At 35.6% G+C, this 23,063-nt stretch overlaps 1 pseudogene; it reads left to right on the top strand.

Annotated features, from left to right (window-relative positions):
* Positions 1-3,493: 3,493 nt before the first annotated feature.
* Positions 3,494-3,636, top strand: LOC145247711 (U2 spliceosomal RNA; annotated as a pseudogene).
* The last annotated feature ends 19,427 nt before the right edge of the window (positions 3,637-23,063 follow it).

Genomic DNA, 23,063 nt, shown 5'->3' with positions numbered 1-23,063 from the left:
GTCAACAACGACAATCTGCATGAACGAGGAGTATACATTTTGTCAAACACGGCCAGAGTGACCACCGAAGCAGGTCTCTCTTGTCAGCCTCTTTGACGGACACGTTGTATTGATCACCAATTTCCTCTCGCATAATTGGGAAAGAGGTAAAAGAAAAGGACAAGTACTAAACTGTTTTTTTCTTTCGAATAAACTTTGGGACATGGATGAAAAAAAAAATTAAAATTTTTTTACTTACTACTATATAGAAAGAAAATATATTTAATCCGATAGACGAGAATGATTTGGCAAGTTATTAATCTCATCAAGTTGCTGCTAGCATTTTACTATAGCCATTGCCAGCTTTTGAAAGGACCAGTCTACGTCTTCGTCAACTTGGCCATGTGCAGGCGGATTTACTAGCAGAGAAAGATGATTCTCTCACCCGCACATACGAGAACCAATATAAACATGGCAGCATTTATTTACATTGAGGTATAGGTCCTATTTAATGGCCAAGTTCCAGGCACATAAATCTTCTACGAGCTACTAATTTGATTTTAATTCGTATCAGCAATTAAACTACAGACTGCTGTATCAGTACCTGCCCCTTTTTTGTTGGAATTGAGTATGGTCCAGATCGACCCTAGAAGATGCACAATCCAAACATTAGCGTGTCATTGTCTCTTGAGGAACTGCTTAATCCTTTGAAACCTCATTTACGAGAATTGCCAATCGAGCTGTTCATGGTTATTCATTTTTTTTTCACCACCTTTCGGTTTTGCGACACATCTTGCGGAGAATCTCTCTGGCTTGGTTGGACCCGCCAGGATTTGAACTGCCACTTGCATAGATGGTATTTATTTGCTCCCCCACTGAGCAAATTAGGCACAAGGCCGTTTTTAATGTGAGGTAAAAACCAGCTACCCTAAAAGGGGTCACTCTGGTTACCAAAAATAATAATTGTCCCAGTATAGAGGGTTTCCCCTCCATTGACTGGTACAAATTATCTTAAGTGCAGCATCTGCCGGAACAGATACTACACTTTGATCCCGGCCCGAAGGCCAAGCGTTGAGTGCCACTTGCATAGATATTTGGAGCGTCGTAATACATAATGTTCTAATACCAAATAAATCAGAGCGATAATCATTAGTGACTAGACATTTAATCTGATCAAACTCTTAATCCTTTTTAAATATCTATTGATCAAATTCAGATGTTATTAAATCTATCCTATTTTTTTTTAATCTGTTGGCTTGAAAAGCATTGCATATTTTTCTGAAATTTATTGAGATTTGTCTCAGTAGCGATATATTAGACAATGTTCGTCTGTTAGCCACATTTAAGAGAGCACAAAGTGAACTTGGATTTCGACAGTTTTGCAACACCCGCACCTCTTATTATGTTCATTACTACTCGCATTCCATGAGCGGAATTTCTGACAAAGAGAGGAGAATTATTTTCTGGGTACAAAATCCATCCATCTAACATTTATTGTTGGGTAATTTTTAACCTTGAAATAGTATTTTTTTTCAGTTCCTTACACTAAGTTGCTTCATACCTTTTCTGGGGCGATTTCCGTTGACTATATTAAATACTTCTTTTATTTTCTTTCTCTCCAGGAGGTTAGACACAAGGTCAGATGTGGATTTGAATAGTCAGCGTAATATTATTAGAGCACTAGAGCACTCACGCCTACAAAAATACCTGGGTAGTCCGTTCGGCAATTCCCAGTTTAGGCGTTTCAAGTGATTAGCAATAAATTGGCCCTTTATAGAATAAGAAGTAAAGCCTGGGATGATCGACCTCTTGGGATTAAATGGAACTATACCGGCAGAGCAGGATCAGAAGAAACTATAACGACTCTCTGTCTGTCAAACTGATTGTCAAAGACGTATCCCTACCTACTGATGTGTGCCAAAGAAAGTGTAAGTTAAGTTCTATTAAATACTTATGAATCAGCAAGTATTTATATGTTCCTTGTGTTTGCTAAAAAGGGATCATCACTTATCAAGGTCAGATGCCAACAAATGATAAAGCTTAATGCGATGAACTGATAAGCAGAATCAAATTCGAATAATTGTGGGGCAGTTCTAGATACGAATCTGTTGAGATTGGCTTTGAAGACGACGAATTATTTTGAACTGAAAACGCTTTAAATAATTTTAAACACATATAGGTAGAAGAATAAATTATCTTGCATTTGGTAACATATATTTCGGTACTCATGCAGAGAGTGATCCGTGCTGAAATAATAACGTTATCATTTTAAAAGCCATACTTAACATGGGGAGGGGAGGGTGTTTTGTACACGTACTGCGAGGAAGCAGTTCTGCAGCAATGTATTCTACAGACGGAAAGCCGTTATATAGAAGCTCTGTTTGAAGAAATTTCGTTTGACACTAAAAACAAGAGGGGAAAAAGGATACGTGAATTTCTTTTAAGGAGGAACCAGTCGAGCATCTACATACCTATAAATTCATTTTTTTTTATCGCTTTGACTACGATATTAAAAGCCTACTTTTTGTATTTAAAAACGAACTTAATAATAATAATAATAATAAAACAAACTTCTTTATATACTCAGTCATAAATATGCGAGCGACTTTATGAAGGTTAACTGAAGCGATAAATAACGCCTATTTCTGGAGCGTTGACTGTTATAGTTTCGATTCCATCTGATTGCACCGAAGTCATTTTTTTTTTACTTTTAAAATTATTACTATATATATTTGGCACAATATAAAAATCAATAGAGAATTTGCTTTATAATAATAAATATGAAATCTGCATGAATTAAAATATATTTAAGCGTATTTTACAACCGGCAACGCGGGCAGCCTAAAAATATTGTATAAAAAAGACGATAAATCCCAGAAAGACTAGTAACATCTACTATGTGAAAAAAAAGGGTTATAAAGAACGGCAGAAATTTAATATTTAAAAGGTTCTCGATCATTTTTTTTTAAATTTTTACCGACGCCAGCTTGACGCTAGTTTTCTGATTATCAGCTTTTTTTTTCTGAAATAAATGTTTTATTGCAGTTTTGCTCTTTGGAGTGAAAAATATTCATGAAAATCTTAAAATGTGTTTATCAAAATCTGGAATAAAATACATAAAGGGAAAATATTTAAAAGTTTGTCGAATTAAAATATATATATATATATATATATATATATATATATATATATATATATATATATATATATATATATCCACATTTAACCGTACTCCCCTTTCAAAAAAGAGAAAAGAAGAATGGTATTCGGATGTTTGTTACTGTAACTAACAGAAAAAATACATGCAAGAAATATAGGTACGAATGCAGAGAGTGATCCGCGCTATTTTTTAAATCGTATTTCCAAGTTTAATTAAAGTTTTATGATATGTTTTTAATCGCGTGCAAGCGACTCTATAAGTCAGTCGGTCGGTCTGTCCGTAACATTTTTGTGCTTGGCCTTTTTGGTTAAGATCAAAGGTCTGTTGTTAATAGATGCTGTTCTTAGCTTTTTAAGCTTTTCTTGGCCTTTTGCCCAAGATCAAAGTGTAGTATCTGTTCTTACTACATGCTATACTTATGTTTGTAACTTTTCCTTGGCCACATAGCTAAGATCAAAGTGTAGTATCTGTCTTAATAGATGCTGTACTTACGTTTGTAACTTTTCCTTGGCCACATGGCTAAGATCAAAGTATAAGGCATTTTTAGTCGCATGCAACTCACTCCATCGGTCGGTCTGTAACACATTTACATTTTATTTTTTTTTAAGCAAGGAGTATGGAGTAACATTTGTCCCCCGATTTATCAGAGAGGGACCTATGTTTTCAATGGGTCCGTCTGTCCGTTAGTCCGGATGATTGACGGATAACCGTTCATTAGTTTTTCCTGGAATTTTTATTTATTTAAGTCATTTCAGCCAATTTTTCGGTCATTTTAGTTTATCTTTAAGAATTTCATGTCAATCCTACATTCACGCATTCATTCATTACACGAAAGCACGCGACTAATAGCTATCAGCCTGGTTTTATTCAATTTCTTTTTTTTTACACAGTGATCACCACTTATCAAGGCCCGGAAGCCACTCAGGGATAAGGGTTATTGCAAGTACATTACGTTAGTGTGGAGATTTGATGAAGTGTTTAATTAAGGGGGCGGTTCATTAGGAATTTGTTAACATTGGACTTGAAGACATCCAAGTTGTAGTCCGGAGGGAAGCAGGCAGACGGAACAGAGTTTCACAGGCGTGCAGTTCTAAGAAAGAAGCTTTGTTCATGGAATCCGCGTTTTGATTTAGGCACAGATATAGAGTGGGGGAAATTTTTCACCGTGGATTCAGCTAGACGGGTGTTTTTCGTGAAAAATTGGCGAGGGGGTGACCAGAGATTGGAGTTCAGACGAGCACCTGCCATGGAAATAACGATAAAACAAGGAAAGGCTCGCAACGTCTCTTCTGTGGGGGAGAGGTTGCAGGGTAGAGAAAAGGGCATCCCCCACTAAGCCACGAAGTCTATTTCGTACTCTGTCAAGGCAGGATAGGCTGTTTTTAGCAGCTCCTGCCCAGACATGGCAACAGTATTCCATCCTTGGACGTACTTGGCTTTTATATAGATAGAGAATTGCATCAGTAGTGAGATATCTTCTGGAGCAGTAGAAGGATCCCACCATCTTTCCAGCGACCTTGGCAACAGACTTGATATACGTGTTCCATTTCAGATCAGGAGTAAAGGTCAAACCCAGAAGCTTGTCAAAACACGGGGCCTCACCCAGACGAGAGCCATCCATCACAATTGATGCCAGCTGGGGATCAGAGCGTTGATGATGTAAGGATAGGAGTTTGGTTTTGGATGCATTAAATGTAACCATCCACATCTTCCCCCACTGAACCACGCGCTCGAGATCAGAGGAGAGAGAATCAGAGAGAACTTTGTCATTTACAGCCTTTGATGTGTTGCCGTAGATGGTCGTGTCATCAGCATAGATGTCAACGAATGATTTAAGTATGTGTTTAGGGAGGTCATTGATGTAGATCAGGAAGAGAGTTGGGCCCAGGATAGACCCCTGAGGGACTCCAGCATTTATATTGCAGGCCTCCGATTTTTGTCCATCTACCACTACTCTTATGAGCCTATCGGAGAGAAATGATTTAATGATTGAGAAAACATTTCCAGTTATACCGTAGCTGGAAATCTTGTGAAGTAGACCCTTATGCCATACCTTGTCGAAGGCCTTTGATATGTCAAGAGCAATTGCCCTAGAAAGGAAGCCTTTGTCAAGAGATTCACTAATCCTATGGGATATAACCGTCAGCACATCTGCGGTAGATCTTGCAGAGTGGAAACCATATTCCGTGTCACTAAGAAGGTTATTCCTGCTGAGGTGGTTGACTATTTCTCTATTTAATATGGATTCCAGCAACTTACTCATAACACACAGGAGACTTATTGGTATGTACTGAGAGGGAGATGACTTATCACCTGGATTCTTAAATACAGGGCAAACTGATGAGGTCTTCCAGGGAGTCGGAAAGCACTTCTCCTCAAGGCAGCGCTTAAATAGTTTCGTAAGTATGGGAGCAAGTTCTGGTTGAAGCTTTTTTTAACACTATAATTGGGATGCCATCAGGGCCAGTTGCTTTACTGGAATTTAGGTTCTTTATTAGCTTGGCGACCTCATGCACGGATATTTGTATGTTACCTAGCTTGTTCTGTGTTATAGGAGGAAATATGGGGAGTTGATAGCCTTCGTCGCATAGTGTAGAATTAGCTGCAAAGTTCTTTGCAAATAGTTTGGCTTTGTCTGACGCTGACGAGATGACCTCAGGTCCATTGATAATGGTTGGGATATAACGCACACTTCTGTTCAGGATCCTATTTGTTATTTGCCAAAACTGGTGGGATCCAAGCCGTTGATCAGCTACCTTGGATTTAACAGACTGGGCATATAGCTCTCTTGCATTTTTTATTACTCTTTTACAGTGGTTGCTGGCAGTCCTGAAAGCAGCTTTAGTCTCAGTGCATCTATTACGTTGGTAGCTATGGAAAAAGTGATTTCTGTGCGCGATAGCAGCAGCACATTCTGGGGAGAACCATGGCTGGCTGTTAGGTTTTTGTTGGAATTTTTTAGATGGTATGAATTGGTCTATGCCTACAATTAACCATTCGGTCAGATTTGATACTATAAAATTGCAAGGTTAAAGTACAGAATAGGTACAAAACACCCTCCCCTCCCCATGTTAAGTATGGCTTTTTAAATAATAACGTTATTATTTCAGCACGAACATGAGTACCGAAATATATGTTACCAAATGCAATATAATGTATTCTTCTACCTATATGTGTTTAAAATTATTTAAAGCGTTTTCAGTTCAAAATAAGCCTAGTGTTCACACACTGTTAAGTTAATACAAAACAAAATGGCTGCTCATAAGCACTGCACGAATCATTGATAACCGCTCATAATCGAAAATTAAACAAAGTTGAATCCAGGTGAAGATTGTCAATAGCTAAGCGAAAGGTGTGGTCAGCAATGCGCATCTATATTAATCTGTTCACTACAGCCAACCTCTGATTTGTCATTCTTTAGTTTGAAATAGAATTTCCGTTGCTAACCGCGCAAATTAATTGCATCAGGTTTTCTCATTAAACATTTTCGATAATTCCAAACAAGTTAAAAACAAATTAGCAACAGTACTTCAAAGCAAATTATTTTTAATATTGGCAAATTAAATGTAATCTAGATATTTTTTTTACATATGCATCACCACATTATCAAGGCCAAGAGGCCACTCAAGGATAAGGGTTAAAGAGTGTACAGTAGAAATTGGACAATATAGTAATCATTAGTAATGAAAATTTGGTAAATTTGATAACTTATATGGAACGGCTCATCAAGAACTTATTTACGTTAGACTTGAACACAACCATATTGTAGTCAGCTGGAAAGCAGGAAAACGGAAGACAATTCCACAGGCGTGCAGTTCTAAGAAAGAAGCTTTGTTCATGGAATCTACGTTTAGGTTTAGGCACAGATAAAGAGTGGGGGGAATTATTGATAGTGTTTACAGCTGGACGAGTGTTTCTTATGAAAGTTTGGCGGGGGGACCATAGATTGAAGCTCAGTCGAACACTTTCCATAAAAATAACGATACATCAGAGACAAACTCGCAACATCTCTTCTGTGAGATAGAGGTTGCAAGGAAGAGAAAAGGACATCTCCTACGAGGCTACGAAGTCTATTTTGAACTCTATCAAGGCAGGCCAAGTCCTTTCTAGCAGCTCCTGCCCAGATGTGGCAACAGTATTCCATACTTGGATGTACCTGGCTCTTATATAGATAGAGAATAGCATCAGCAGTGAGATATCTACCGGATCGATAGAAAGATCCCACCATTTTTCCAGTGGCCTTGGCAACAGATTTGATGTACGTGTTCCATTTAAGATCAGGAGTAATGGTCAAGCCAAGAAGCCTGTCAAAACTTGAGGCCTCCTGAAGACGAGAGCCATTCATTTTAATTGATGCCAGATGTGGATCAGAATGTTGATGATGTAAAGAGAGAAGCTTGGTTTTAGATGCATTAAAAGTAACCAGCCACTCCTTACCCCATTGTACTACGTGATCAAGATCAGAGGAGAGAGAATTGGGGAGATCTTGGTCGTTTACTGTCTTAGTTGTGCTACCATAAATGGTAGTGTCGTCAGCATAAATGTCTACAAATGATGTAAGGATATGATTTGGAAGATCATTAATGTAGATCAGGAAAAGAGTTGGGCCCAGGATGGACCCCTGAGGGACACCGGCATTAATACTGTGAGCTTCTGATTTTTGCCCCTCAACTACTACTCTTATGAACCTATCAGAAAGAAATGATTTAATAATTGAGAAGACATTTCCAGCAATACCATAGCTAGAGATCTTATGAAGTAAACCTTTATGCCATACCCTATCAAAGGCCTTAGATATGTCAAGAGCAATTGCCCTAGAAAGGTTGCCTCCGTCGAGAGATTTGCTAATCCTATGAGATATAACTGTAAGCACATCTGCTGTAGATCTAGCAGAACGGAAACCATATTGAGTGTCACTAAGATGGTTATTTTTGTTGAGATGGTTGATTACTTCTGTATTTAACACAGATATCTATAAAAGTGAGAATGCATATGTTTATGGGCACACTTCTAAACCTATATACTCAAGAATTTTTTATCTACAGGCCTGACATTTGGTATATAGGATATTCAGACATGTAGAAAAACTTTTTAATGCATTTACATCTGGAAAAAAGAGCTGCTAAGGGGTCAAAATTAAAATGATTGGTATGAAAGTCATCGGATTTTTATATGTTTGCTAATTACTTCATGAATGCGCATGCGTTAATACGTCACATTACATATTACTTATGTTAAGAATAAGTAGTTTGAAAACACTCTTAAAGAACGTGTTACGCTGGTCTAAGAGTTATCGTACTTGACTCACTATTTTTAGCTTTGGTTTCAATCTCAGCTTGAGTATTTTTTTTCATTTTTACTTACAAGGTTTAGAAAAAAACATAATACTCGCATGCACATGTCTCAGTTTCTGTATTAATTAAAATATAATATTTATACGTAATTTACGACCGGGCAACGCCGGGCAGCCTGCTGGTATTCTATATTTCAAAATAATTATTTAAAAAACGAATAAATTTTTAATATTTCTTTCGTGAAATTAAATAAAAACTTAAGAATTGTAACAGTCATTTTATAATATTTAGAAAAAAATGCATTAATTTTTTTTATTGTCTTTGCTTTTCGCTAGTATTACAGTTCCTAAAATAAAAATAAGAAAATACTTACGACGAGTAAATGTGCTCCTGTGCTGGATATACTAGCATCTATTTTGCGTAATAAAACTATATAGTAAAAAAGGCCCTAGGGAAACAAACGTTCATTTATTCGGTTTCAGTAAAATATTAAATCTGTTTTGATCTGTCCGATAAAAGTCTAAAACAGCGCCCCATCACTAAACGCGCAAATAGAATAGACGCATCTCTAATGTATCCAATTTTGTACCTTTCAATTTCATTTCTATTTAACGAAATCCGCGTTGTTTATCTTTTCATTTGCTCTCGTAATCTCCCCCGTTTTATGACATCTTACTAAGTCGTTCCTCTCTTTCTCAACGTATTTTACGACATGTCTTTAAAACCGTTTTAATTCGCGGGCGAGGCCTAAAATCTCGAATAAAAACGCCATAAAAATGTTTATTACAGAGAACGAAGATGTAAAAAAAAAAAAAAAACTCCTAAAACCGATCGAATTCCAATTTTTCCGCGTTTCTCTTTTCAACGTTGTTATCTGATTGTAACTTTATTTTTGTTTATTTCGACAAAGTTTGTTTAAATGAAAACAAACTTCTTAAAGAAAGATAACTATCTTCTAGTTTTTATTTCCTCCTTTAATGCACAAAACACGACCCTGGAAGGTTAACGTCTTATCTTACTCTTGGATGTCCGACAAAATTACACAACCGCCTTCGCACCAATCAGAAATTATCTCCAAAACACTTGCATGTTAAGAGACAAGAATGAATATTCTAATAACGTTTCTATTCCAATTTTTATTTTTTACTCTTTTGCACCCCAAACAAGACATATTGCCACTTGGACATAAAGGATCACTATTTGGGATCGTGTTTAGCAAAAAACTGTAGGGAGTTGAGCAGCGATATGTCTGTTCACATTACAGTACATTTAAACCTCTGCATGTTAGCACAGTTAAGGGAGCAAGAAACAGGGGAGGGATTCCAAAGTCGAGGTACCCGAGAGAAAAAAACTATTAAAGTAGAAAACTTTTTTGCATCTAAGGATCGCAACAGTGAAGGTGTGGGATTTTGCTGTTTTTCGAATTGGTCGGGAGTCTGCACGTCTAGGTACCACAAGAGCTATGTGGTTATCACAGTACATTACATTAAAATACTTGTAAAACATGCACAAGGATGTGATATTGCGATGATGGAGCTTAGCCAATAGTTCGGAACCTTTTAAATTGCAGACTTTTTTCTTGGCGGTGGTTTAGAGTGAAAGGCAAGCAGTAGGTGCACCAACCCAGATGTGACAGCAATACTCCACGCACGACTGAATTTCTGCTTTGTAAATACATAGGATACTGTCTGGTGTGAGTGATTTTCTAGCATGCTATAGGAAAACTGCCTTCTTTGCGGCAGACTTTGTAATGTTTCAATGAATTCGTTCCAATACACGTTGTCTGTGAATGTTGAGGTGAGAAGTTTGAAGAATGAACTCTCGAGTAGGATTGTTATTTGTCAGGGACATCGATGGTTGAGAAGGTTTTTGGTAGCTGTTAAATTAAAGATATGATTTTAATATTTGATATGTTAAATAAAACTGCGACAAACTAACAAATATTTAACACGTAAACCTTACAGACTAACGAAAATCCATATACAATTTAAATTGCTTATATCATCTTTCTTATGTGACATCTTACTGTTAAAAAATACTCGCATGTCGTCTTTTACGCAAACGACTACTTTTGCACGTGTACGTTTTCACCAATGCACGATCAAGTAAGCAAATCAAATAAATAAAAGTCATCTTATACGTACATTGCGCAGGGTGTTTGTACGCGTCGGTCTTTCTTTCATAGTCGTTTCTTGTCGTCGTTCATGACTGGCTGTAATCCCCGTCGTGTAGATACATGTGCAAAGGGCACGTGTAATTTGAAATGTAAGAGAGTTACATTGTTTGACCACGCCTCTGACGTTATCAAGAAGGGAGATTCCCAATATATTGTGGCAGGGTTCGAAGTTAGTCAGAGTTCGAGTCAGTCAGTCAGAGACGAGAGTCGGAGAGCGACTTAGTGAGAGTTGATGTCCCTGAACGGTGATGGGTGAAGAGGAGACCATGTAGTCGTAAAGGCTTGAATCTATGACCATTATCATCACCAGCTGGTATGATTAAAGAATCATCTATATAAATTATTATAAACTGTTGTCTTCGTTTGTCGTCATTCCACCAAAAGGAAAAGGTAAATGTGTTTTATCTACCATCGTAAAGAAGTATCTCCCCTTCTCTATGTTAAAAAGAACTATCCATGTCGCATCACTCTCAGCTCGTATTAATATAATGAAGTCCCCAAGAATCGTCATAGTCGTCGTCGTGATGTAAAAAGTATATAAATATCATTATCTTCTGTATAATGGGTCTCCGATATGACCCCCCCCCCCCGACTACACAACACTTGTCCTCCACTGTTTATCTAGACCAATGGTTGTCAACTGGGGTCCATGTGGACCCCCATGGTACATGTAACGTTAATATCGGTTCAGTCTTCCTTCAAGATAAACTGTTGATATATGTTCTTTGGTTTTATTTACATTACTGAAAAATAAAATAAGCTATAAGGGTTCACCTAAATACATTAACAAGAAAATAAAGTCATGATTAAAAAAGGGTTGATAACCATTGATCTAGACCAGTGGTTCTCAACCTTTTTTTTTAATCTTGGACCACTTTTCCCTTCTTTTTATCTTGGTGGACCCTTTCATAACTATTGGTCACAAGACAATCTTCTATTTTTCACTCATATAAATGTTTAGGTTTTAATAATCAAAGTAATATTATATAATTAAGCTTTGTTTTTAAATGAAAACTAATTTAATGCAAATAAAGTATTCTACAACAACTATAATAATAATGATAAGTTTTGTTATGTTTTGCCTGTGGACCTCCAGAAGTATTCCCTGGACCCCTAGGGTCCATGTTGACCCCGATTGAGAACCACTGATCTAGACGAACAAAGTTACTCGTGCATGGAAATACAATGCAGATTCGGTAAGGTTTCACATATTTATTTAGGAGAGAGTTCACTCATTGGAGGAGAGACTAGAGTCTCGAGGCAACATTCACGTAGATTTCTACATTGTTCGATTCATCTCGTCTTAACCATTCCCAACGATGGGCGGACTAGAAACTCTATGTTCTTCCTAGAACACGTTCCCCTTGTATTTTTCGTTCCCCTTGTATTTCTTGACCGTTTTATCTAAAGAGTTAACCTTTGACTTCCCTGCTTCATCACGTCATCTGCAGCTGGATCTATTTCCGCTTGCTGCCACATTATTCTGACATGTACTAATGTAACTGTTGTAGTTGCACCATTACGGATTCTAACAATTGATTACTACTTCCGGTAACCAGTTCTGCTATCGAGTCGTTTGGATCCGAGACTCGGTGGGACTGGGTCGTAACCTTACTTTATCTTTCCAGTTGAGTGGAGCCCCATTCAACCAATATACGTTTCTGCATTTTCTGTTAATAAATATTTCATTTCACTGTTTACAAGCCTTCTCGTTCTTTCAACATTAAGCCACAACAGTAACTCTCGAAAATGTTCATACTAGTAAATATAGTGGCTACTTACTGGCGTATGGTCCCAATGTATAACATTTGCTTGTCACCGTGCATATCTGTCCTTCGTATGGATGCTTTAAAAGGAACGGGTAACGTAAACAAAAGGCGACTAATATAAAAAGTAAAACGCGAAATGTAAGATGTAAACAATTAGAGAAAGAAGAGGTAAATAAAATAGAGAAGATAGAAGACAAAGAGGTTAGAGAAGAGAGTAAAGAGATGAAGAGACGTGATTTCCTTCAGCAATTAACAACTTTAGTTTTCTCCTTATTTCCTCTATTTGTTTTATTCATGTTGACTCTAGTAAATAATCCTTCATACTTCAATGCACTACGTATGCACGGTTCGCCTTCTTCGAACAAACTATCACGTTCTTCAAGCGACTTGTTTTTTATGCAGCACAAACTTATCTAATTTGCATACCAACGGTGTTACTTTCGGGTGACCGTTGAGGATAAAATCAGCTATGCGTCGCTATTTTTTCTGTTTTGAAGCAACTGGATTTTACAAAACACGCAGGCACGTGAGCGTTTCTGTTGTAAGTCATTTTCGCACCCTCTACTATTTTCCCTGCGAGAGAGTGAAACGGTTTATTATGATATCACAATATATTCTGATTTCATTAAATCCTTTGGTTTCATTATCTCTGGTGTAAATTAAAAGAATAAACACGAGGGGGAGAAAAGAGACGAAATAGGGCAGAGAGTAGAAAAGAGCGAGCGAGAGAAGAGAAAAGAGAGAGAAAAAAAATAAATTTTTGGAGAGCTCTGCCAAAATCTATAATAAAAACACGATTATCAACGAATGTCAAAGTTCAGAAATTATATATTTAATAAAATATGTAACAGATACTAATAATCCGGGCTACGGATTATCTAGTGTTATTTAAAGACTCGGAAAATACTTTTCATTCTGAATTTGAATTCTATTTGCTGATACCTATAGTTCATGTTGTTGGGCATTAAGCCACCATCCCACAATAATGGTGTGTTTTGTCATTAAACAAAATAGAGTTAACATATCATAACTTCAGCAAGTAAATGATGTTCTTTGTCGGGCCATGGCTGGTAACCTGGCTAATAGTTTTTGTCTCGAATATTCTAGGGGGGGGGAGTTTATCTGATCCCAACGTTGGTGTGTTTTACTTTTTAAAAGGAAAAAAAGGGAACGCCCCCCTCCATCCACCACCCCCTCCATCCATCGCCCACTTTCTAAAAAAACAAAGGAATCCTTTATGGGGCGCTTTTGGATTCGAGTTTATTATTCCTGGCATGGGGTTACAAGTGTCTGCAAAAAAGCTTCGACCCCGCAAAAGACCTTTGTGACCCCTTCTCGATAAGAAAGCCCTAGTCACAGATAAAGAATACGCTCGTAACTGGGGCAGGTTTATTTAGCGCCGATAGAGAGAAGCTACCAAACTATTTCGTATGAAGAACGATGACACGGTTGTAAAGGAAGAGAGTGTGTTTTAGGTTGTAAACATTTGATAGATTTTTTTTTAAAGTGTTAAACAAAATTAAGAGTCTGATTTTATGCAATAATACAGGATGAAATTATAAAATTGTCGCCCTAGAGAAAACGACATGATTCCATTTCCGTTTGATGAAAACCGGTTTCTATGTTTGTTGCTGGCCACCTATTAGTTGGCCAGTTGTGTACAAATCTCAAGAGCAATAGGAGCCTTCTATCGATTTTGAAAGTGACACAATGTTTGACGAGCGAGATCGGAGATGCGCCGCTGCACAACTCATACTCTCAACCGATCCAAGTTATGACAGCAGAATCATCGCCAGCTTCAAAATGCATCGTTTGATTACCACAACTTACAGGGAGGTTTCCAGGGTGATGAAAACAAAGTTTCCGGTCACGGTTATGGTTTTTGGTGTGGTTTAAAATGAAGGCCACATCATGCAACCTCACATCTTCGAAATCGGCTTGAAAGCAAACACTAAAGTGTACCTGGATATGCTGAAGAGTATGGTTATCTCCTGGTGCAATCAGATGGCCGCTGGCATATCCTGGGTGGGCAGCAGGACTCGGCGCCAGCCCTCAAGTCAAAAGAGTCCCAGACTTAGTTTCAAGAATGCTATGACTTTGTACCCTTCTCTTACTGGCCGCCTTCTCCGTCGAACTGAACTCGCTGGACTACTTCGTCTCATCATGCGTCGCGAACATCACCAACATGACCTCCTACAACACCAAAGTCAGCCTGATCGCCACCATCCGCCGAGTATTCACCAAGCTCCCGCCAGCGCTTGTGGAAAAAGCACGTTTACAGTTTCAGACCCTTATCAAGGCGCTGATTGAGTCTGAAGGCAGTTACATTGAACAGATGTCAGCTCTCCTACATAATCAAGTTATCTGAATTGATTTTTTTCAATAAAAGTATTACATATAAGCTGTAGAGTTATTTTCTTCGGGGCGACAGCTTTATCGTTCACTCTGTATGTCTTAATATTAAGTTATACATTTCATGAAACCATAGAATGAAAGTAGATAAAGAGTATGAAAAGAGGTTATGATTGAACTCAGTCTAACATAAAAAAATAAAGCTATAGTTAGAATGGAGACAGTCAACAGGGAGAGATTTCCGTGAATTTACTATTTTTGAGAATAGTAATAGGAAAGTATAATGAGATATCCGAACAGCTAATTAGTGAAGACTACTTCATTATAATACAGCGACTATCATAGATGCCAAGAAATTTTGTTCTGAAATATATATGCATTAAATTTTGACCGTTAACAAACGGAGAGGGCGTAATAATTATCATTACAAATTTAAAAATCTTATGAAAATTTTTACATCTACCTAAACCAGCTTGATTCAAGCAAATTTTTACTACGTATTTTTACTAAATGAATGCGAAATTTAGAGCATTCCTTGCACTAATGATTAATGCCCAATTTCAAGTGAATTGAACTCTAAACAATGGACACAACATTTTTATATACTGTTTATGCATATGTGATATAAGCTAAATGTCAGAATTCACAAATAGTTACTGACGTAGAGTCTCTAATATACAATAGAGGAAGGATGTGTGAATTGATGTTTTTTTTTAAAACCTATTAGTGGAAGTCATTTAAAACTTAAGCGTGACATACCAACCCAAATGTAATGTAAAATGCAAGCTGAAATGATGCAGTGTCGCGCTAGCGTTTGGGGCCAACAAGATCAAGTAGATATTATTAATTAAAGAAAATATCTGACCTTAAAAGTTTGTGATATTTAACCAGCATTTCTTCTTTATTCAAAAAAGAATTGTGGAATTGTGGTTGAATGATGAATTCTGACTTTCAGTTCATTATGTTATAAACTTATCTTTCTAGAATAGAGGAGGCGTTATCTTATTTGCCCTTTGTCGTTCCTTCCGTTTTCAGTTTAATGACGTCAAACCGATAAGTTGCTTTTCTTTCATTCTTTGTGAGAAACGGAACTGAATTACTCCCGGCGAAACCAGATTTCTGTTACTGACACCGCCATTTATTTTATTCATTTATTTATTGAGAAGACGAATGGGTGTGCGAAATGTCACCTTTATTAGCAAGAATAAACGTGAGAGCGAAAAGTACGTCTTTCTCAGAATAAGATCAGTTCTTGAAATGCGTCCGTACAATCTGTGTGTTTACCGAGGAAAATACTATTCCAAATTTAATTCTGATAAACAAATGAAAAGTCTTTTAAAACCTTAAGTGTAGCAGGCGATTAAAATTTCTTTTTAGAACTGAAGCATTACAGACCAACGTAAATTCCATAACACAGGTCAAATTAAACTTAAGCAGAATCGACGAAACTAAATAGAAATTCCATAAAATAACATGAACGTGACAAACAAACAAAATGGTATATAGTATTTTAGCCTGACAGATCAATGAAAATATCATTTAAAACTTAAGCCTGGTAAACCAATCAAAATATAATGTAACCTTTAAGCAGGACAGACCAATGAAAATATCATTTAAAACTTAAGCCTGACAAACCAATCAAAATATAATGTAACCTTTAAGCATGACAGACCAATGAAAATATCATTTAAAACTTAAGCCTTAGAAACCAATCCAAATATAATGCAACCTTTAAGCATGACATACCAATGAAAATGACATTTAAAACTTAAGCGTGACAGACCAAAAAAAAAAATGGAATTTAAAATAAAAATGTGGCAAACCAACGAATATACATAATGTGTACATATCCATCGCTTAAAATATTTTCTCACACATGAGAATTTTTTTATATCTCAACAAATCTTGTCTAAGACTACGGAGTTTTTGTTGTTTTGTTTTGTTTTTTTTTGTTATATTTGGGTTGGTGAATCTTTGTCTAATTTCAGTGCAGAAACGTATCTATAATTGATTTGATTGACGTACCATTTCATCTCGGTACCCTCTCTCTAATAGACGTGCCATTGCTAGTATCGGTCTTCACTATAAATACTATTATGGTCTGCGTACCTATCTGATCCATTACATGCTTTCTTTGTTCCAGTTCATTTTTCTCGTTTGCACAGTGTTTTGATACTTTATTATTGATTCCGAATGAAGTAGCTTCTTTGCAAGAACTGCAGGCTCTCTTTCTGTAGATTGTTTTCCTCCTACCCATAGCCTTAGTCTTTTCAAGACTAAAGACAATAGGCATTTCCTGTCTTTTAGATAATCATATGTTGTTCATGTAAGCACCTTCCATCAAGTGGTTTTATGTATTGTCTGAAGCAATTTCTCTGTAAAAAAAAACAATAAAAATAAAGTAATATGGTTGAGCTTAAACCTGGAAAAGTAAAGAACCAGTTGTTAAAAGTGGAAAGGAAAAGGTCAAGATATTCTAGTAAAAAATATAATAAATTTATAACTTCAAATATTGGAGCATTAAGAATTCTTTTAAAATTCAATTTATAACATTATATAATCAATTCTTATTGATGCAATATTTTAAGTCATAAATTTATTATATTTTTTACTAGAATATCTTGTCATTTTCTTTTCCAGTTTTAACAACTAGTCCTTTACTTTTCCATGTTTAAGTTTAACCATATCAATTTTTATGCTCGCATTTTTTCTATTGTAATAGTTAAATACTTTAAATTTTCTGTCAATTGTTCATTATACGATTCTTAACACCTAGGTTTAAATCATTATCTCAATTTTTATAGGTGCTCCATAATTTCGGCCATGGCTGTATTACAGAACTTGCCAATTTATAAAACGCCTCCTGAAATTACACCTTTTCATTCTGCCATGATAAATTATCGCAGAGAATTTCGCTTTGCTTTTTACCTTCGCGTTAATTCTACATTTGCTATCGACTCTCCTGATTATGGCGCGCAACTCATTTGTTTATCCTCGGATATGATTCTTTAATTGAAGAATCTATGTAAAGGGGGGAAATACAGGATCCTTTTGTAGAAAAGATCCGGCCATTTAACAACCACAAAAACTTTCGCAACTATTGATTTATCCTACCTGAGAGGCCATTCTCAAAAATCCTCGACCTAACATTCACATGCAACATGAACTGGAACAAATACATTGAAGACATTGCTAAGGTGCTACAAAAAAAGGTGAGTTCCCCCCTACCGTGCCAGAAAATCGTATAACTTTACAATGCCATAATTCACTCATGCATGGAGCACTGTTGACATTGGGTTGTTGCATCTGTACTGGTGTATCTATCACTAGTCTCTCGCTCTTAAAGAGCGTTTGAACAAAAGCCTCAAATCTAATCGGTACCGCACTATCGGCCAAGCTGTAACTTCTGTCACATCGGCGCAATCATGAATTTTTGTGCATGTTTTACAAATACTTTAATGGGATGTACTCTGATGAACTCATAGTACTCGTGCCTCCTCGACGTACATACGTCCGACTAAACCGACAAACAGCAAAATCTCACCTCTTCACTGTGTAGATCTCTAGATATCGGAAAGCCTGATAGTCAAATAGTAATTTCCGGTCAGATTGCTACATTTTGAAATTCCATACTAATCCGTAGTAGTTTTAATGTAATGTAAACAAGCATCTCGTAGTAGCCCTTACGTTTACGTAATTTGTTTGGGGTAAAAAGGAAAAAAGAACAATTAATTGAGAAATTCATTAAAAAAAAACCTATTGCTTTACCAATAATGAGCAACGCGTGCACAATCCAGCAACACATTTGTGTGTGGTGTTGATAATTCTTCAAGTTAAACTCATATTAGGGGAAGTTAAGGTTAGGGGCATCGTTTGCTATACAAGATGCAGAAAAACTGTTCTTGTTAATTATGGAATGGCGAATAGCTATGTCTGTGAGATTATTTCAATAAATTCGTTAGAAAAACAGAGCAGGTTTATTCGGCTGGATCTTCGTTCCAAATCCCTGACCAGTGAGGTGGGGAAAAAGACAGAATTATTGATAACTGTTTGATCATATATTCTTAGTACATTTTTGAGGCAACATGTGTTTTGCTTTACCCTTGTTCACTTTAAACAAGACTTATTGCCTCTTGAACTAATTAGGACCATATTTTAGGGGACTATGTAAGGAGATGCGCGAGATGTCGGTTTATATTGCATTAAAACTCCTTCATGTCATTACAGTCAGGGCAGCAGAAAACAGGGATATTTCAAAGTCTAGCAGTCCGGGGTAAGAAGCATCTAGAAACCTTTATAGTGAGGGGGGGGTTTGTTGCTAAACGGGTTTTAGTGGGATATGTACGTAGGGGGACACCAGTGCAATGAGCCTATCAGAGCACATTCCGTTAAAATATTTGTAGAACAGTCACAGAGATGCAACAGTGTTGCGACAGAACAGGGGTTGGGGCTTATTTGACGATGCGAGGTCTGTTCAAATTTTTACTATGTTCAGAGCAGTTTCAACTTCTTTGTTTCGCCCTGTGACGTCACATCCGTTTCTATCACTCCCTATCAGGCTATTAAATCTAACCTCGAGATCAGCAAGTTGACCTGACTGAACTTTCGTTTTATTATTTTCGACTAAACAAGTATATATTATTTAACAGAAATAAATAAAAAAGGTGATGGGAATTATAGATATCCGAGTGTCGAAGTGAGGTAGGTACAAACACCTTTGTGCAAGGATGTTCAAGGGAGATAATTGTTGTAAAAACATAAAATAACCGACTCTAGTCAAAGGTGGGCTGAAGGCTCCATTATCATTCCATGATTACTCGTCTTATCTAATAACAATCAACGTTTAATGCTAAATGTTCAGCAAAGAGACATAAAGTAACATATTTTAAGCCTTCGGCATAACTCGAGCGAGGATTGAACTCTAGTCTCTCGGCCTACTAGTGAACCATTATGCCAAATGCTGTACAGGTCGAAAACTCTATTTCATTTATATGTCAGAACTTAACTGGATCAAAGTTGAGATAGCAGTAATAATAATAACTATGATATACGACATAATCACCTTCAAACCTTTTCTCGTTAGATTATCGTAGTTAAACACGTAAACGTTGGGTGACCATTTGTGACATTACAGCGCTATATGTGGGAAGATGTCGATACATCCCTGCAAGGACTTCAATAAACTAATGTCGTCATCTCCCCTGAACAGGATATACATGCGAATTGAGACCACGTGTAAATTTAATTTTCCCTTGACAATTACTTCTTCGTAGGAAGCCAGTTAAACTCGCCTAGAATGAATGTCGTTGTCATACGTAATAATAACTATTGAGTTACTTCAAACTGAAAAGTATACAAATTAGGACCATGCAGCCGGATGAACACAGCAACAGCCATACTATAAAGCGTTAACTCTAGGTGTGTTGAACCAACTTTGGCCGAAAGAGGAAGTTTCATGGGAATATCAAGTTCACAATCGATTTCCATTCCCATTAAACTAAATAAAGGAAATAGAATTAAATCATAATCTTATACAAATAGAACAATACTAGAACCACAAATTAAAAATTGAGCAAAAGGGATTAATAAATACAAAAAGTAAAAATATTAAAGTAAGAATAAATAGGAATTTCGATAAAATTATAAATTGATAATTATGGGCAAAATCGAGTTATGTCCCTTTCACTATAAAGATGTACTGAATGATACAGAACAATAAAGATTAGAATATAAAACTAAAACGTTTATTAGGAAAAGACTTGAACAAGGAATTATAATGAAGAACCTATAAATTATAAAAGATAGAACATTTTCAACAGATGATAAACGAAGTAAAAAATGCATCACCATATATATATATATATATATATATATATATATATATATATATATACTCGGGTTTTTTATATTCAAAAGTAATGGACTAATGAATTCAACGAGGTTGTTAGATAGTGCTCAATAAAAAGAGCTGATAATACTTGTTTATTGTTATATAAACATGCTCACATCCCGCTGCTACAAATAGCCACTTGTTTCAATCAAACAACAGATATCATCAGGCAGCGACTTGACTATTCAAAAATTCAATGAATAATGGATTTTTATTTTAGGTAGGAACTCTTTAGAAGTTGGAGTTAAAAAACTTAAAACACAGAACTTTAATTAAATAAAAAAGTAAAAAGGGAGAGGCAATTTAAATAAAGTTAAAAGATTACAATGGGAGAGAGTGATTGAGAAGAGAAAAAAGGAATAGAGACAGAAATAGAGAAAGAAAATAGAGAGAAAACAAAATAGAGAGAAAAAGAAGAGAGAATATATATATATATATATATATATATATATATTTATATATATATATATATATTTATATATATATATGATATGGAGAAGAAAAGAAAAAAGATATAAATGGTTATTATAAAGAGAATAAAAACTATAAGGAAAAGGAAAGAATAATGAGATCTAGTTAAATAGAGAAAGAGAGAAAGTAAGAATTTGACAGTATATAGAAAAAGAAAAAGAAAAAGATCTGCGTGTCAACCAATTTATGAACAATTATACAAATCAGTAATGAAACATATTATTACAAATACAAACAGAAGATACAATCCAAGCGTCAGAAATGAACGTGTCAAAAAAGGCAGTGAATGTATTCAGCCAGCATATTTATCCTCTTACATACGTCCACGAGTAAAATCAACGCAATTCAAACATACGTCTACCATTAATTATGCCCTTTATGCTAAATGATATAAGTTTAAAGTTTTCGCGTTTTTATTAGATAAATATATGAATAAAAGAAGAAAATAATGATAAAACAATATTAAAATTATTATTAATAACAATAAACATAACAGTAATGATAATAATAATAATAATAATAATAATAATAATAATAATAATAATAATAATAATAATAATAATAAAAACAGAATAAAATTAATATTTATTATCTTTTTAATATAACATATTTAGCCATAAGAGGGGATTAAATAAATTAAATAGGTCCAATAATTATAAATAAAAAACTACTAATATGTATGTATATAAAAAGAATACAATACAAATATGTATACACACACACACACACACACACACACACACACACATATATATATATCCATATATACACACACACACACACACATATATATATATACATATATATATATACATATACATGCACATAAGTAAAGGTATAACTATACTATTAAGTTGGAAGTTTAAGCTATTTAAGTATAGAGATAAAGTCATACTAAATCACAAAATAATACATTCAAGACCAGATTACTAATAACACAGATACAAGTACACTTACCTATAAATATATAAATATATTCTGCCTGATGATATCTGTTGTTTGATTGAAACAAGTGGCTATTTGTAGCAGCGGGATGTGAGCATATTTATATAACAATAAACAAGTATATATATATATATATATATATATATATATATATATATATATATATATATATATATATATTGTTTTTATTTCAAGATTCCCTCTGGGTGAAATGAGGAAGTCTCGAAATAAAGATGAAACGCCGAGAACACATAACTCGATAAAAGACGAAACGTTGATGAACATATATATATATACTTTCTATTTGTTTTCCATAATCCTTAATACGTCGCTACATATTCATGAGCATGTTTCGGTCAGCCACTTACAAGTTACTAGAGACCTCTTCAGGCGATGTCGCAACATCCCATTAAAAAGTTTCTAGTTACTTGTAACTGGCTGACTGAAACATACTCATAAATATGTAGCGACCTATTAATGCTGATGCAAAACCAATAACACGTATATTGTATTAACCTCGTTAAAAACTTCATTGGTTGTTTTAACTCTGGAAAATATTCACCTGAAATTATAATATATGTATATATATATATATATGTTGTTTGTTTTTGTTTTAGCTATATGTTTTGAATGAATTCAATTATTTACGAAAGTGCATTTTTACCTAAATGCGAGTTGGGAATAAGTTTCCCTTTAACCAACTCGGTACCCCCCCCCACATGGGGAGCGTTATATGTATTATTTTTAAAATATAATTATCCACTGACACGTGCTTCGTCGTCCACGACTCACCAGAGTGGCTGAATCTAGCGAGATTCGAAATCGGGACCCCACGGTAATGACCCTAAATCACTTACCACTGATCCATCTCGCACGACTATCTGGTTACATAGCGATTTAGTTAGCTGTTGTTTGTTTTGGTTTTAGCGATATGTTTTGAATGAATTCAATTATTTACGAAAGTGCATTTTTACCTAAATGCGAGTTGGGAATAATTTTCTCTTTTAACCAACTTGGTACCCCCACA

The sequence above is a fragment of the Euprymna scolopes genome, chromosome 25 (genome assembly GCF_053919585.1).
Source record: "Euprymna scolopes isolate OS-2025 chromosome 25, ASM5391958v1, whole genome shotgun sequence".
NCBI classification, from domain to species: domain Eukaryota; kingdom Metazoa; phylum Mollusca; class Cephalopoda; order Sepiida; family Sepiolidae; genus Euprymna; species Euprymna scolopes.
The sequence above is the reverse complement of the archived record's forward strand: the minus strand, read 5'-3'. Positions and strand labels throughout refer to the sequence as shown.